The sequence below is a fragment of the Triticum urartu genome, chromosome 5, assembly GCF_003073215.2.
Source record: "Triticum urartu cultivar G1812 chromosome 5, Tu2.1, whole genome shotgun sequence".
NCBI classification, from domain to species: domain Eukaryota; kingdom Viridiplantae; phylum Streptophyta; class Magnoliopsida; order Poales; family Poaceae; genus Triticum; species Triticum urartu.
In genome coordinates this window covers 56,526,445-56,540,596 of record NC_053026.1, presented here as the reverse complement: position 1 = coordinate 56,540,596, position 14,152 = coordinate 56,526,445, and positions in this window count along the sequence as shown.

Sequence of the window (14,152 nt, the reverse complement as noted above, 5' to 3'; positions counted from 1 at the left end):
AGCCTCAGGAGGAATGCAGGACCAAGGAATTCAAAGAGTGCCTGATGCAAGGACACTGCTGGAGAAGGAAAAGGACGCAGAGCGCGTGGCCCGGCAGGCCATGGCATACTGTATCCAAGACGGTGAGTTGTACAGGAAACAACCGAACGACGTCACGCTGTGCTGCATCTCCAGTGATCAAGGAAAGGAATTGCTGGTTGACATACATGGTGGCTACTGCGGGCACCACTTGTTGTCACGGACCCTCGTCGGCAAGGTGTTCCGCAGTGGATTCTACTGGCCTACGGTACTCAATGACGCAACCGAGCTGGTGAAGTCCTGCGAAGCTTGCCAATTCCACGCCAAACAAATTCATCAGCTGGCTCAGGGCCTCCAGACCATCCCGCTCACATGGCCGTTTGCGGTCTGGGGGCTGGACATCTTAGGCCCGTTTCCTCGGGCGCCAGGGGGCTACCGCTATCTCTACGTCGCCATCGACAAGTTCACCAAGTGGGCGAAAGTGGAAGCCGTCTGTACCATCCCGGCCGGCTCTGCTGTCAAGTTCATCAAGGGCCTCGTGAGCCGTTTCGGGGTCCCCAACCGCATCATCACAGATAACGGCTCGCAGTTTACTAGTAACCTCTTCAAAACCTACTGTGCTAACCTTGGAACGCAGAACTGCTACGCTTCGGTGGCGCACCCCAGGAGCAATGTTCAGGCCGAATGCGCCAATGCGGAGGTCCTGAGGGGCCTCAAGACCAGGACCTTCAGGAAGAAGCTAGAGGCCTGCGGCAGGGGCTGGCACGACGAGCTTCAGTCCGTGATGTGGTCCATCCGCACCACCGCCACCAAGCCAACAGGCGAGACTCCATTCTTCCTCGTCTACGGAGCTGAAGCAGTCCTCCCTCACGAGGTCAAGCATCGCTCTGCATGGGTCCTGGCATTGACGAAACGCAGCAGGACGCCACGCGGAGGATGGATCTCATGCTGGGGGAGGAACACCGTCGCGAAGCTGCATTGAGGGCGGCAAGGTACCAGCAAGCGCTGCTGCGATACCACTGTCGTAACGTCCGCTCCAGGACGCTTGAGGTGGGCGACCTCGTCCTGAGACGGGTCCTCTCCAAGGAAGGGCTGCACAAGCTTTCACCCATGTGGGAGGGCCCGTTCAAGGTCATCCATGTCTCTAGGCCTGGTGCAGTGTGCCTGGAGACGCAGGACGGGATGCCCATCTAGAACGCCTGGAACATCCAGCACCTCCGGAAGTTCTATCCATGAAGCAAGGACCAGAGCCTGAGAAGAAAGGCCCAGAGCCTGTGAATAATCCCTGCCCGTCACACTCTCACATAATAATGAGTGGGGTTGTACACGCCCCGGAGTCTCAGGAGCGCCGGCCTCAGGCCCTGGGGCTCCCTCCCATGCCTAGTGGCAGCACTTAGCTCCACGTTGGTGAGAAGACTTTAAGACAAGATTAGGTGCCGGACGCGGGTTTTCATTTACTTTCCATAGTTGGGTCACGTTTCCTTAATCGAAGTTTTCCTTTGGTGTTCCTTGCTATTTCGATTCCCTCGCCTCTTACGGCATTTTCCGGTTCTGGTTCGCTCGTGTTCTCTCTCTCGCATACCTCGCGAGGGGGCTAGGCAGGTGCCCTCACAAGTAGTTCTCTCCTCTCTGCCTTCTCACGGGCCACCCTCATTCAAGCCCAAAACCTGGCACATCTCTCCTAGTCCGTGCCCCTCATGTACCGCGATACAAAGCGCCAGGTCAAGGCTCGAGTGAACGGCGAATCTCCTAGCGCACCTTCTAACGAATTTTCGCAATTCCTGAGCAAATAGGTCAAGATGGAAACGAGGAAACAAACACCTCGTAAGGAAGAGGGCGTTCTGAATGCATCAGGTTAAGTTATCTTTGCGCAAAATAACAACATGGCACAGGAACAACGCGCATAGTGCAATAACCAAGGAACCACAGTTTGATACACGCCCCTCTGGGCCCATACTGGTTTCATCTTTGATGCAGGTAAAAGAGCAAAACGAAAGCAATGCTCCAGCGATCCACGGAGGCAGGCCCCTAGCAGCGCCCCAAGCTTAGCCAGACCCCTCCTCGTGCTTCACGGAGGCGCGGCGACGAGACGACCCGCTGCCGCCTTCGAAGCAGGTGCGGCGGCATGGCGGCTGGTCGTACCCACCGTTGTTGGAGCTGTTGCCAGAGGAAGAGCCGCCATAGCTGGACGAGACACGGTCGCCACCAAGGGCGGGCTCGCCCTCATCCTCACCACGGCCGTCACCAAGGCCGAGCACCTCCTCGCCGTCGTTCGCCTCAGGGCAGCACTTGGCGCGGCGACCATCTTCCCCGAACACCCTCACGTAGAGGGTCGTCCCACCATCATACTTGAAATGGAGGGTGCACCGCCTGCACAAGCCGCGCGCGCGGGAGAACGTCTGCCAGCCGCGGGCCAGGGCTATGTTACCCGCGGCGGAAGTATCGACCGTGACCAAGGAGGCCTTGCTGCAGCAGCCATCCTCCTACAAGCAGAGCCCGCCTGGACCAGAGGCCGGCAGCTCGTCGATGAAGAAGCGCGGAAGCTGGAGCCAGTTGCCGGCCGGGTTCTTCGACCAGATGACGAACTCCGACGACACCTCCGCCGAGTGGAAGCATGGATGGGGAGGCCGCGCCACCATGGCGCGCCTCCCTTCGTCAACTGGGCTGCCATGGCTGAGACGACCCCCTCCGCGGGCCACGACGGGGGTGGCGACGTGCTTGCGCGGACGGCCGCGTCTGCGCTTGGGCGCAGGGGAGCCGGGTCCTTCGTGAGGGGTTTTCCCCTTCTCGGCGGTAGAGAACTTCCTTCGTGGCGCCATGAATGGCGCTGCTAGCTGTGGAACGAGAAGGAAGAAGCAAGTAAGCGAGGAAGAGATGGGCGACGGGGGCTCCGCCGCCTCCCCATTTATAGCAGAAGAAGGCCAACCGACGCCTCCCACGACCGTAGGTAATGATGGTTTTCCTTGCATGTCACAGGGACTTGTCAAGTCGAGCAGTTGCCGAGGCGGCATGGGGAAGCGGAGACGCCCACGTCCAATCAACTGCCACGCGTCGAACTTGACCTTTGGCTTCACCTCGAAGCCAAGCCAAAGCGCGCCTTGGGCCCGGGGGCTACTGTCGGCGTTCTGGGAACGGGGGTCCCCAGACTTGCCTACCTGCGGCCCACGGTGTGGCTGTGCTAGTGGGCCGTACGACCCGTCTTCATCAACAAAGCATCCAAGACCCTCGCGAGGGGCCAAGCCTCGCGAGGCGGACGACGCAAGACCTCCTCAGGAGCGGCCTAGCCAGGCAGGCTCACGAGGAGCGGAGATATCAAGGTGGGACAAACCTCACGAGGCTCTCATGACGTGAGCCATGACGATCGAGACCAGGCGGGCGCCAGCATGCGCAGCGTCCTTGTTTCCTCTTTGGTGCTAAGGAGGCAGGCGCAGGCGTGGAGTACCGAGGCATCAAGCAAAGGTTGCCATATCGGTGCAACGAGGCCAAGATGTCGGAGTAAATGGCCATGGGTAGCCTAGCCGGCTTCCCCTGGCACTTCTGCAAAAATTACGAGGCCGCCCGGCTCTCAAGAATCCAAGACATGGGGCCACCTTCCCCCCGCCGGCTGCGATCTAGGCCGGTTTTGGGAAGGCGGTCCGACTTCAACCTTCATGAGAGGGCCGACTCCAAGAAGCCGGCTACGAGAAAGCCGACTCCTTCAAGCCGGCTCCCCATAAAGTAGTCAAGACCGTACCCACAAAGTTTGCACCCACCTAACGGCGGTGCGACGGGGCATGGCTACAGAAGAGCCTGCCACCCCCGAATCCCAGAGCACGCCTGGCACAGTGCGCCGTACGAGGTAGGCATGACCCGTCCGGCGCAGCACTGTTGCCATCTTGACCCTGGCGTCACCCACGACGGGCCGCCAGCGTGGCCCACAGGCGGTGGGCCCCTTAGAGCAGGGAGATGGCCGAAGGCGGCCGCGCTTCCAACCAGCCGGCCCAAGACGGAGCCAGCTCCCACAGCCGGCCCGCTGCTTCCCTCGAAGAGGACGCCCCATTAAGGAGACAAGACGCGGTAAGGCTACAGCGATCGTCCGACAGGCGGCGGTACTGTAGCCGCGCTTACCACGATGAAGCCCACGTCAACAAGATGAAGCCACAGTGACACAGGAGTTGGCAGCCGGCGGGGCCCCCCAGTTGGCGGGCCCCAGCAGTCGGCGCAGAAGCCGGCGAGCACAGTCACAGACGGCTGGGCCCCGCGCCCAGCCGGATTACCATTGTACCCCCGGGGGGTAGGCCTATATAAACCCCCCGGAGCACCCATGCAAAGGGTTCGACCCCCTGCTAGTTCTAGATACCATACAAGGAGAAGAAGCAGGCTAGCCGTGCCCTTTCTACCTCCTCCTCCCCCAAAACAGCTCAAGGAGCGTTGTGTAGCTACTCGATTCATCTAGTGAGCATGCGGAGACCCCGCAGAGCAGCAGTAGGGGTGTTATCTCCTCGGAGAGCCCCGAAGCTGGGTAAGATCCGCCGGCGTGCATGTCTTCGCCTCATCCCGCTTCCAGGCACCGGCGACGTCTTACTGGTTCCCACAAAGATAAGCCACCCGTTGGCATATGTCGCACCTACCACACGACATTTGGTGCCCACCGTGGGGCCAGGCGCACCGTCGTCCGGAGACCTGTTCTGGACGGGAACCCTCTTCCTCCCCAGCGAGCGTAGCCAGCCCGGCACGCCCGATGGCCCTTGCCACGACGCGCTGCAAGGCGTCACCAGCATCTGTGCGGCAAGCGGCCTCGCCGATCTCCCCGACGAGCTCGCCTCCGATGCGGGCGCTGACCGCCTCGCCAACTTTCTCGGCCAGCTCCATGTCTCCAGCAAGCCCGCTGTGGACCTGGAGTCGGTTGGTTCCACCGACCCGATGCCTCTCGACTCCGACACGGCCTCCTACGACGCCTTCCCCACCAACGTCACGATCTACAACGACCCGCTTCCTCGAGCCGACGGCCACGATGCTGTCGCCGCCGAAGTGATGGTTGTCGGCCACGGCGGCCCAGCCGACGAGAGCGCCCGCGACGCCTCGCGCGTGGCGGCCCATGACTTGTCCGCTCCTCTCCCGGCCGACGCCAACGACGAAGCCCTGGAAGCACGCCGCCTCGCCCTCCTCGCAGAGGGCCGGAGGCTGGCCTCCGTAAGACGCCTCACTGAGGCCTATCGGCGCGAGGCTGACCGCGCCGCCTTCGGCACGCCGGCCCCGGGCGGGCCAAGCCGGGCCGGCCTTGTCAAGCAACGCGGCGCCGTCATCGCCGACACACTGGGAGTCGACCGCCCGGTCTATGCCACTCCGCTCGAGAACTTGCGTGCCGCTCAGGCGGCCGTAGATGAGCTGGACGGCATGGAGGCCGAAGACCTTCCCCACATGACCCGGCGCATCCAGCAGTTGATCGACGCCGCCACGCAGCGGCACGAAGCCGACGCTCGCGCGGAAAGCCTTCCCCCGCGCCGAGAGCACGGCGCGACGTCCCGGACGCCGACTACGAGCGATACCCGCGCGCGAGGCGAGAAGGAGCCGGCTACCAGCCGCAGCCGGACCCGGATCTCCATCGAGCTGGACGCGGACGGTCGTCCCCGAGCCATGGAATGGCGGGGCGACCCGCCTCCGCCTCCGCCCCGCGGAGAGAGATACCCGCCTCACTGCCAGCGGCGCACCCGACTCTCAGCGGCCGGCTGGGCCGCCGCGAAGGAATCGGCGAGAACGACGCCCGTCATCGGATCGACCACCTGGCACGATCCCTGGCATTGGAAGAAGAAGACGATGTCGGCCCGCCTTGCTTTGGCCCCCGCATCCACGACGAGCCCTTTCCCAAAGGGTTCTCGCTCCCAAGAGACACGCCCAAGTACAACGGCTCCGTGAAGCCGGAAGACTGGTTGATCGACTACTCCACCGCAGTTAGCATAGCCAACGGCAACCGGCGAGTCGCCGTGAAGTACGTGCCCCTCATGCTGCAAGGCACGACGCGGACTTGGCTCAACAGCCTCAAGCCGCGTAGCATCAACAGCTGGCTAGACTTCACAGAAGCCTTCATCCGCAACTTCACCAGCACCTACAAGCGGGCTCCCAAGCCCAGACAGCTCTCCTTGTGCGTACAAGGCCCCGCCGAGTCCACTCGCGATTACCTCACGCGTTGGGCCGAGCTCCGCAACTCCTGTGAAGGGGTGCATGAGGTACAAGCCATAGAGTACTTCACAGCCGGATGCCGAGAAGGCACCCTCCTCAAGCACAAGCTCCTCTGCGACGAGCCGGCTACTCTCGACGAGCTTCTGGACATAGCGGACAAGTACGCCACCGCCGACTCCTCGATGAAGACCGAGCTTCGGGTAGACGCGTTCGGGAAGGTGCTCAACCCGGCGCCCAAGACGCCGGCTGGAGAGCCCGACCGACACCCCAACTCGAACGACAACAAGCGCAAGGGCCCTGCGCCACCTCCCGCTAGCCAGCAGGTGGCCACGGTCGAAGATGCGCCGCCTGAAGAACGACCGGCGCCCAAGAAGCCCAAGGGCGGCAGGCCGGCTTGGCAGCCCGCCTTCTCTTACGAGCAAACCCTCGACGCCCCTTGAAAGTTCCACAGCGGCGCGAAGCCGTCCAACCACACGACCCGGAAGTGCAACTAGCTCACCCGAATCTCTAAGGGCGAGGGGCTCTTGCCGCCCCCGCCTGCCGGCCCACCGCCTCCGCCTCCGCCGCCTCCGGCCGCTCGGCCCGCAGTCGGAGCCGTGCGCGATGAGTTTCCCGATGAGCAAGCAACCTACGTCATCTTCACCAGCCAACCCGAAGACCGGCGCAGCAAACGCCGAGAGCACCAGGAAGTCAGCGTGGTCGCTGCCAACCCCGCTGAACACATGCATTGGTCAGAAAAGCCCATCAGCTGGAGCCGGGCCGAACATCCAGAGGTGATGCCGTCTCCCGGCTCTTACGCTCTGGTCCTGGGAGCCACCCTTGCAACGGACAGACGCGTCGCCCGCTTCTCCCGTGTGTTGATAGACGGCGGGAGCAGCATCAACATCTTGTATCATGACACCCTCGAGAAGCTGAACGTCAGGACGAAGCAGCTCACGCCCACTCGGACAGTGTTCCACGGCATCGTGCCCGGCCTGTCCTGCGCCCCCATTGGCAAAATGAAGATTGATGTACTTTTTGGGGACAAGGAGCATTTCCGCTGGGAAGCAATCTGGTTCGAAGTGGTGGACCTGGAGAGCCCCTACCATGCACTGTTGGGCCGACCTGCCTTGGCCAAATTCATGGCGGTCCCCCATTATGCATACATCAAGATGAAGATACCAAGCACCAAAGGCGTCATCACCGTAGCCGGCGACTACAAGAAGTCCTACGAGTGCGCAACGGCCAGCAGCCGGCTGGCCGAGTCCCTTGTGATCGCCGAAGAGAAGAAGATGTTGGACCGAGTCGCGGCTCTAGCCGGCAAGCAGCCGGCCGTGTCCCCCGACCCCAAGGAGCATGATGATCAAGGATCTTTCCAGCCGGCCAAGGAGACGAAGAAGATACCCCTTGACCCCGAGCATCCAGAGAGGTTTGCCGTCATTGGGGCAAATCTGAACAGCAAATAGGAAGGCGAGCTCGCCGATTTCCTCCGTGAGAATCGGGACATCTTTGCGTGGTCCCCCAAGGACATGCCAGGTGTTCCGAGGAAATTCGCCGAGCACAAACTACATGTTCGAGAAGACGCAAAGCCGGTCAGACAACCCCTTCGCCGGCTGTCAGAGGAGAAGCACAGGATTGTAGGGGAGGAGATAGACCGGCTCTTGGCGGCCGGCTTCATCATGGAAGTTTTCTTTCCAGAGTGGCTCGCCAACCCGGTCCTTATGTTGAAGAAGAATAACAAGTGGCACATGTGTATAGACTACACAAGTCTCAACAAGGCCTGCCCCAAAGATCCTTTTGCCCTGCCAAGGATAGATCAAGTGATAGACTCCACAGCCGGATGCGAGCTGTTGAGTTTTTTGGGTGCTTACTCCGGATATCACCAGATAAAGCTAGACCCAGACGACCGCCTGAAGACCGCCTTCATCACGCCGTTCGGAGCCTTCTGCTACCTGACTATGACATTCGGCTTGAGAAATGCCGGTGCCACCTTTCAGCGTTGCATGCAGAACTTATCATGCAGTTCTATTCAACAGCTCACTTCTACCCAGATGGGAGAATTGTATGGATGACTGAAGGTACAAGGTACCAGTCTACTGTTGCTGAGTGGGCCAAGCTTATCAATGCCCCTGAAGAGCATGAGGATGACATTTATGTCTATGCCAAGTGCAAGAAAGATCACAACTCCATGGCCAACATGTACAAGGAAATACCTGACAAGGCCTTGGGGACACACAAGCTAGGCTCAGTGTATTATCTATTGTCTGGACTGGACACCATGAACACTATATTGGGGCACACCTTGTTGCCCAAATCAGGAGATCACAAGATGATCAGAGGCCACTCCATCAACTTGCTTCAACTGTTTGATGTGCCACAGAAGTTCAAGGTGATGAGCTTGATAGTTGAAACCATCAAGAGAACTGCAGCAGACCAAACAAGATCATGTGGGTATGCTCCACACATTCAGATGCTCATCAACTCCAAGATGGGCAAAGGCATGTATCTGTTGGATAAAGAGCACCTTCCCTTGAGACCTGATCGTGAGGACAACACATTTGTTATGGATGCTTCAGATCCTACATCAGTAGAGGCTCAAGCGAAGAGAAAGAAGGCAAAAGCAGAGAAGGCAGCCAAGATGTCAAGTGTTGAAGAGGCATCCCAAGTTTCTCTCAAGTCTAAACAAGATCAAATTAGCTATCTCATTCAGGCTACTTTGAGGATTCTGAAAGGCTTGGCCAACCCGACTCAAAATCAAGAGAGTCTTGAGAGAATTTTTGAGACAAAACTTCATGGCCTGGATGTCAAGGTGACAGAAAGTCATTCTTCTGTGGAGAAGATCCAAGAAGAGCTTGAGGATAGGAGTGACAAGACCACTACTGATGCTTATCAAAGGGTGCCCAGAAGGCAGAGGTCTGCAGTAGTGCCAGTGACAGACACTAGAGCTACAACTTCAGCTCCTGCAGCCACAGCTTCAGTTGCCCCTCCAGTTGCAACTCCACTAGCGCCTACAACCTCTTCAGATGCATTTGTTGCATGACTCCCCTCCATGCCACCTTTGCACTCCGGAGCTCCCGAAGATCAGGCTTAGAGAGCCGCATATCACTATGCATTTTCAAGATTTTTGGTAACTTGTTGCCAAAGGGGGAGAAAATGTATAGATCATAGGCTTCGAGAGAGAGTGATTTGCTTCTTTTTGTCTCTCTTGCTACTTATTTGTTTGCTTGTTTGGTTGATACTATATTTTTTGTGTGTGAGAGATACTTGTATGGTCATGTGCTTGATCATATCATACTTTAACGTTTTGTTCTTGAGTGATGATATTCTCTATCTCTCATGTATGATCATTCACACTTTGTCTTGGTGATGAGTGCATGTTTCACATTCTATCTTTTTTAGCGCTCCACCAAGATGTATGTGACATGGAAGAGTAACCCATGATCCTAATCGATTGTGAATTTGCATTGAAAAGAAAATTTTAAATAATGCACAAATTTAGGGGGGGGGGGGCCTCTTGCTTATCACATACTTCTCAAAGTGACGATGTATTTCATTCTTAGTATCATTTGTCAAAGCTTTGATCTATATGTTGTCATCAATTAACAAAAAGGGGGAGATTGAAAGTGCAACTAATCACAGGGTGGTTTTGGTAATTCATAACAAAATATAGCTCATTGAACTAATATTCTTTCAAGATAATTGAGGGAGTCCTGGATTAGGGGGTGTCCGGATGGCCGGACTATACCTTCGGCCGGACTCCTGGACTATGAAGATACAAGATTGAAGACTTCGTCCCGTGTCCGGAAGGGACTTTCCTTGGCATGGATGGCAAGCTTGGCGATACGGATATGTAGATCTCCGACCATTGTAACCGACTCTGTGTAACCCTAGCCCTGTCTGGTGTCTATATAAACCGGAGAGTTTTAGTCCGTAGGACGAACAACAATCATACCATAGGCTAGATTCTAGGGTTTAGCCTCTCTGATCTCATGGTAGATCTACTCTTGTACTACCCATATCATCAATATTAATCAAGTACGACGTAGGGTTTTACCTCCATCAAGAGGGCCCGAACCTGGGTAAAACATCGTGTCCCCTGCCTCCTGTTACCATCCGTCCTAGATGCACAGTTCGGAACCCCCTACCCGAGATCCGCCGGTTTTGACACCGACATTGGTGCTTTCATTGAGAGTTCCTCTGTGCCGTCGCCATCAGGAAGGATGCCTCATCCTGTCTTTAAAGACAGCACCGTTGCTAAGGGAGCTTTGGCTGTCGGCCAAACTCTCCGGCTAGGCGGTTTCCTTATGACCGCCTGTTCGGCTGCTGTGCCGACGATGACCTCTCGGGTCATCGAAAGCAATCTTCACGTCAGCTGGGAACTCACCGAGCAGCTAGATCCAATGGAGCTCTCTTCCCTAAACGAGCTCTTGGATCGCATCCCCGCCATGGGAGTCGCTACGGATTACGACCAGATTGGGCCTAAACCCGATCTGAGAGAGAGTAACTCCCCCTAGGTCACCCATCACGTTGCCGTGGTAGAGGGACAGTGCGGTGACCCTTCATCTATCTTAAGGACTAGCTATGTCCGGATTCCCGATCCCTCCAAGCCGGATACCCGCGGAGGGGAGGATATCACTCAAGACCTGAACTTAAAGTCAGGCAATGGACTAGATTCATTGGGCCGCATCCAAGAATCCCAACGCCCGAGTTCGGAAACTCCCTGGTCCCTGGGTCTCAGATTGGGTGAGGTTTCAGATTTGATTCCACCCACCCACCCGTACATAAGAGATCTATCCCAAATTATGCAAGAGCCCGAAGAAACAGTACATCATTACTGGCCCAGATTCCTCCTGGTTATGAACAGGATAAAGGACTGCCGCGAGGAAGACGCAATTTCATTCTTCTGCAATAATTGCACGAACAAGGGAATCCTCAACGCCATAAGTCGTCGTGATATTACACGCTTTGCTGACTTGGCATCCATAGTACGAAAGTACTGTGCGATGGAAAGCGCCTGGAAAACCGAAACAAAATTTTGGGACAATCCGGCCTTGAATACAAACCCGGTCCGAAATAAAAGGGTGCATCATCGTCAGACACCCGGGTTCAATACCAAAAAGAAAAAGCCCTCTACAGGGCACGGAACCATACTAGAAGGATGGCTTGATGGACCCTGTAAAATCCACAGTGCAGAGGGCTCCACACCAACTCACAGCCTTAGAGCATGTTGGATACTCCGGCAGGTGGCCAAAATTGGCGAAGATCTTCTAATTCCAGAAGCTACAGAAAGTGACCCCACAGAAACCAGTACGGTATTAACAGTCTTTGAGACTTTCGCATCAAATAATATGTGAAAACAAACACTCCGCGGCCTTGCCGAAGTCTACCAAGTAGCAACAATAAACCCATGGAGTGACATGGCTATTTCTTTTAACGCTAGTGACGAACCTAAATTCTGAACAGCCCGAGCACCAGCCGCATTGGTCCTCAGTCCAATAGTGGACGGCTTTCATCTTACCAAGGTGCTCATGGATGGCGGCAGCGGATTGAACCTCATTTATGAGGAAACCCTTCAAAAAATGGAAATAGACTGGAACCGCATTGAGCGAAGCAGCACAACCTTTAGAGGAATAATCCCCAGTCGGGAAGTGCGTTGTACGGGAAAAATCACACTAGATGTGGTGTTCGGCACGCCGGATAATTACAGGTCCGAAGAGGTCACGTTCCAGGTGGCCCCGTTCAGTAGCGGATATCATGCTCTGCTAGGGCGGGAAGCGTTTACAGTCTTCCAAGCAATACCCCATTACGGGTACATGAAGCTCAAGATGCCCGGGCCTAATGGAATCATCACTCTCGTTAGTGATCCGGACATAGCACTCCGCACCGAAAACAACACCGCCGCACTAGCCCTCGAGGCGCTATCCGAAGCCCTAGCGGCTGAGGAACTGACTGCGCTGTGCTCCATGGTGAATAGGGACGATGTGATACTCGATAAAAGATCCAAGTCCACCTCCTTTAAACCGGCGGACGAAATAGTCAAATTCCAGGTCCATCCAACGGACCCCGATAAAACATCTTCCATCGGGGCACAGTTAAACCCTGATGTAGACGCCGCACTGCGAGAGTTCCTACGAGAGAACTGGGACATTTTCGCCTGGCACCCTTCAAACATGCCAGGAATCCCATGCAGGCTGGCCGAACACAGCTTAAATATCCTAAAAGGATTCAAGCCATTCAAACAGGCTCTTCGGCATTTTTCCGAACCTAAGAGACAGGCCATAGGAGAGGAACTAGCCAAGCTATTGGAGGCCGGATTCATCAAAGATATCAAACATCCGGACTGGCTACCAAACCTAGTGATGGTACCAAAGAAGGACAAATCCTGGCGCCTGTGCGTTGATTTCAAAGACCTTAACAAGGCTTGCCCAAAGGATCCCTTCCCTCTCCCCCGCATCGATCAAATTATCGACGCTACCGCAGGACACGATTCGTTGTGTTTCCTCGACGCATACTCCGGCTACCATCAAATAAAGATGGCAGAGTCAGACCAAGCCGCAACGGCATTCATCACACCATACGGCCCATTCTGCTTCAACACAATGCCCTTCGGACTCAAAAACGCCGGCGCAACATATCAGCGCATGATTCAGACATGTCTGGCAAACCAGATCGGCAAAATAGTGGACTCATACGTAGATGATGTGGTCGTTAAAACAAGACATGTCGAATCTCTAGTAGACGACTTGAGGCTAACATTCGATAACCTCCGAACATACGACATCAAGCTCAACCCGGAAAAATGCATTTTCGGCATTCCAGCCGGAAAGCTCTTGGGCTTCATTGTATCCGGTAGAGGAACTGAAGCAAATCCAGCCAAGATCCGAGCTCTGTCACAATTGGATATCCCGAAGGACCTCAAACAAATACAAAAATTAACCGGATGCGTGGCGGCTCTAAGCCGCTTTATCTCCCGCTTAGGAGAAAAGGCCCCACCCCTTTACCGCCTCCTTCGGCGCACCGAACACTTCCAGTGGACGGATGCAGCCACGGCCAGACTCGACGAAATAAAAGCCATCTTGGCAACAAACCCAGTCCTGGCTGCGCCAAACATTGGCGAACCAATGCTATTATACATTGCAGCAGCCCATCAGGTCGTAAGCGCAGTGCTCGTCGTCGAACGAGAAACGGACGGACACAAATTCCCCCTTCAAAAGTCGGTCTATTATGTGTCCACTGTCCTTAATCCGTGCAAGTCACGGTACCCGCACTATTAAAAGATTGCGTACGCAGTGTTTATGGCATACCGGAAGCTACAACACTACTTTCAAGAGTGCTCAATAACAGTAGCCTCGGAAGTGCCACTTAACGATATTATAAATAACCGCGACGCGACGGGCCGGATTGCAAAATGGGCCATTGAGCTCCTCCCGTTTGACATAACTTACAAGCCACGGCGAGCTATCAAGTCGCAAGTTTTGGCTGACTTCGTCGTAGAATGGACGGAGGCCGAACTCCCTAAAGAGTACGGCACATATTCAAACTGGGTCATGCACTTCAACGGCTCCAAAATGTTGATCGGTCTAGGGGCTAGCGTCATTTTGACATCCCCCACAGGAGACACAGTTCAATATGTACTCCAGATAATGTACACAGACTCCAACAACGCAGCCGAATATGAGGCCCTTTTACATGGTCTCCGGATGGCAGTATCCATGGGCATTCAATGCCTAGAGGTGCGCGGGGACTCGAACCTCGCAATATCCCAAATAAATGGAGACTTTGATGCCAAGGATACAAAAATGGCAGCTTATCGCAACGCCGTCCTAAAAATGTCAGCTCGGTTCGAAGGGCTCGAATTTCACCATATAGCCCAGGAAAATAATCAGGCGGCAGATGTCCTGGCACGCATCGGCGCAAAACGCGATGTAGTCCCCCCCAACATCTTCTTGGAAAGGCTGTTCAAGCCTTCCGTAGTATGGGAAGGGGAACCTGGCAA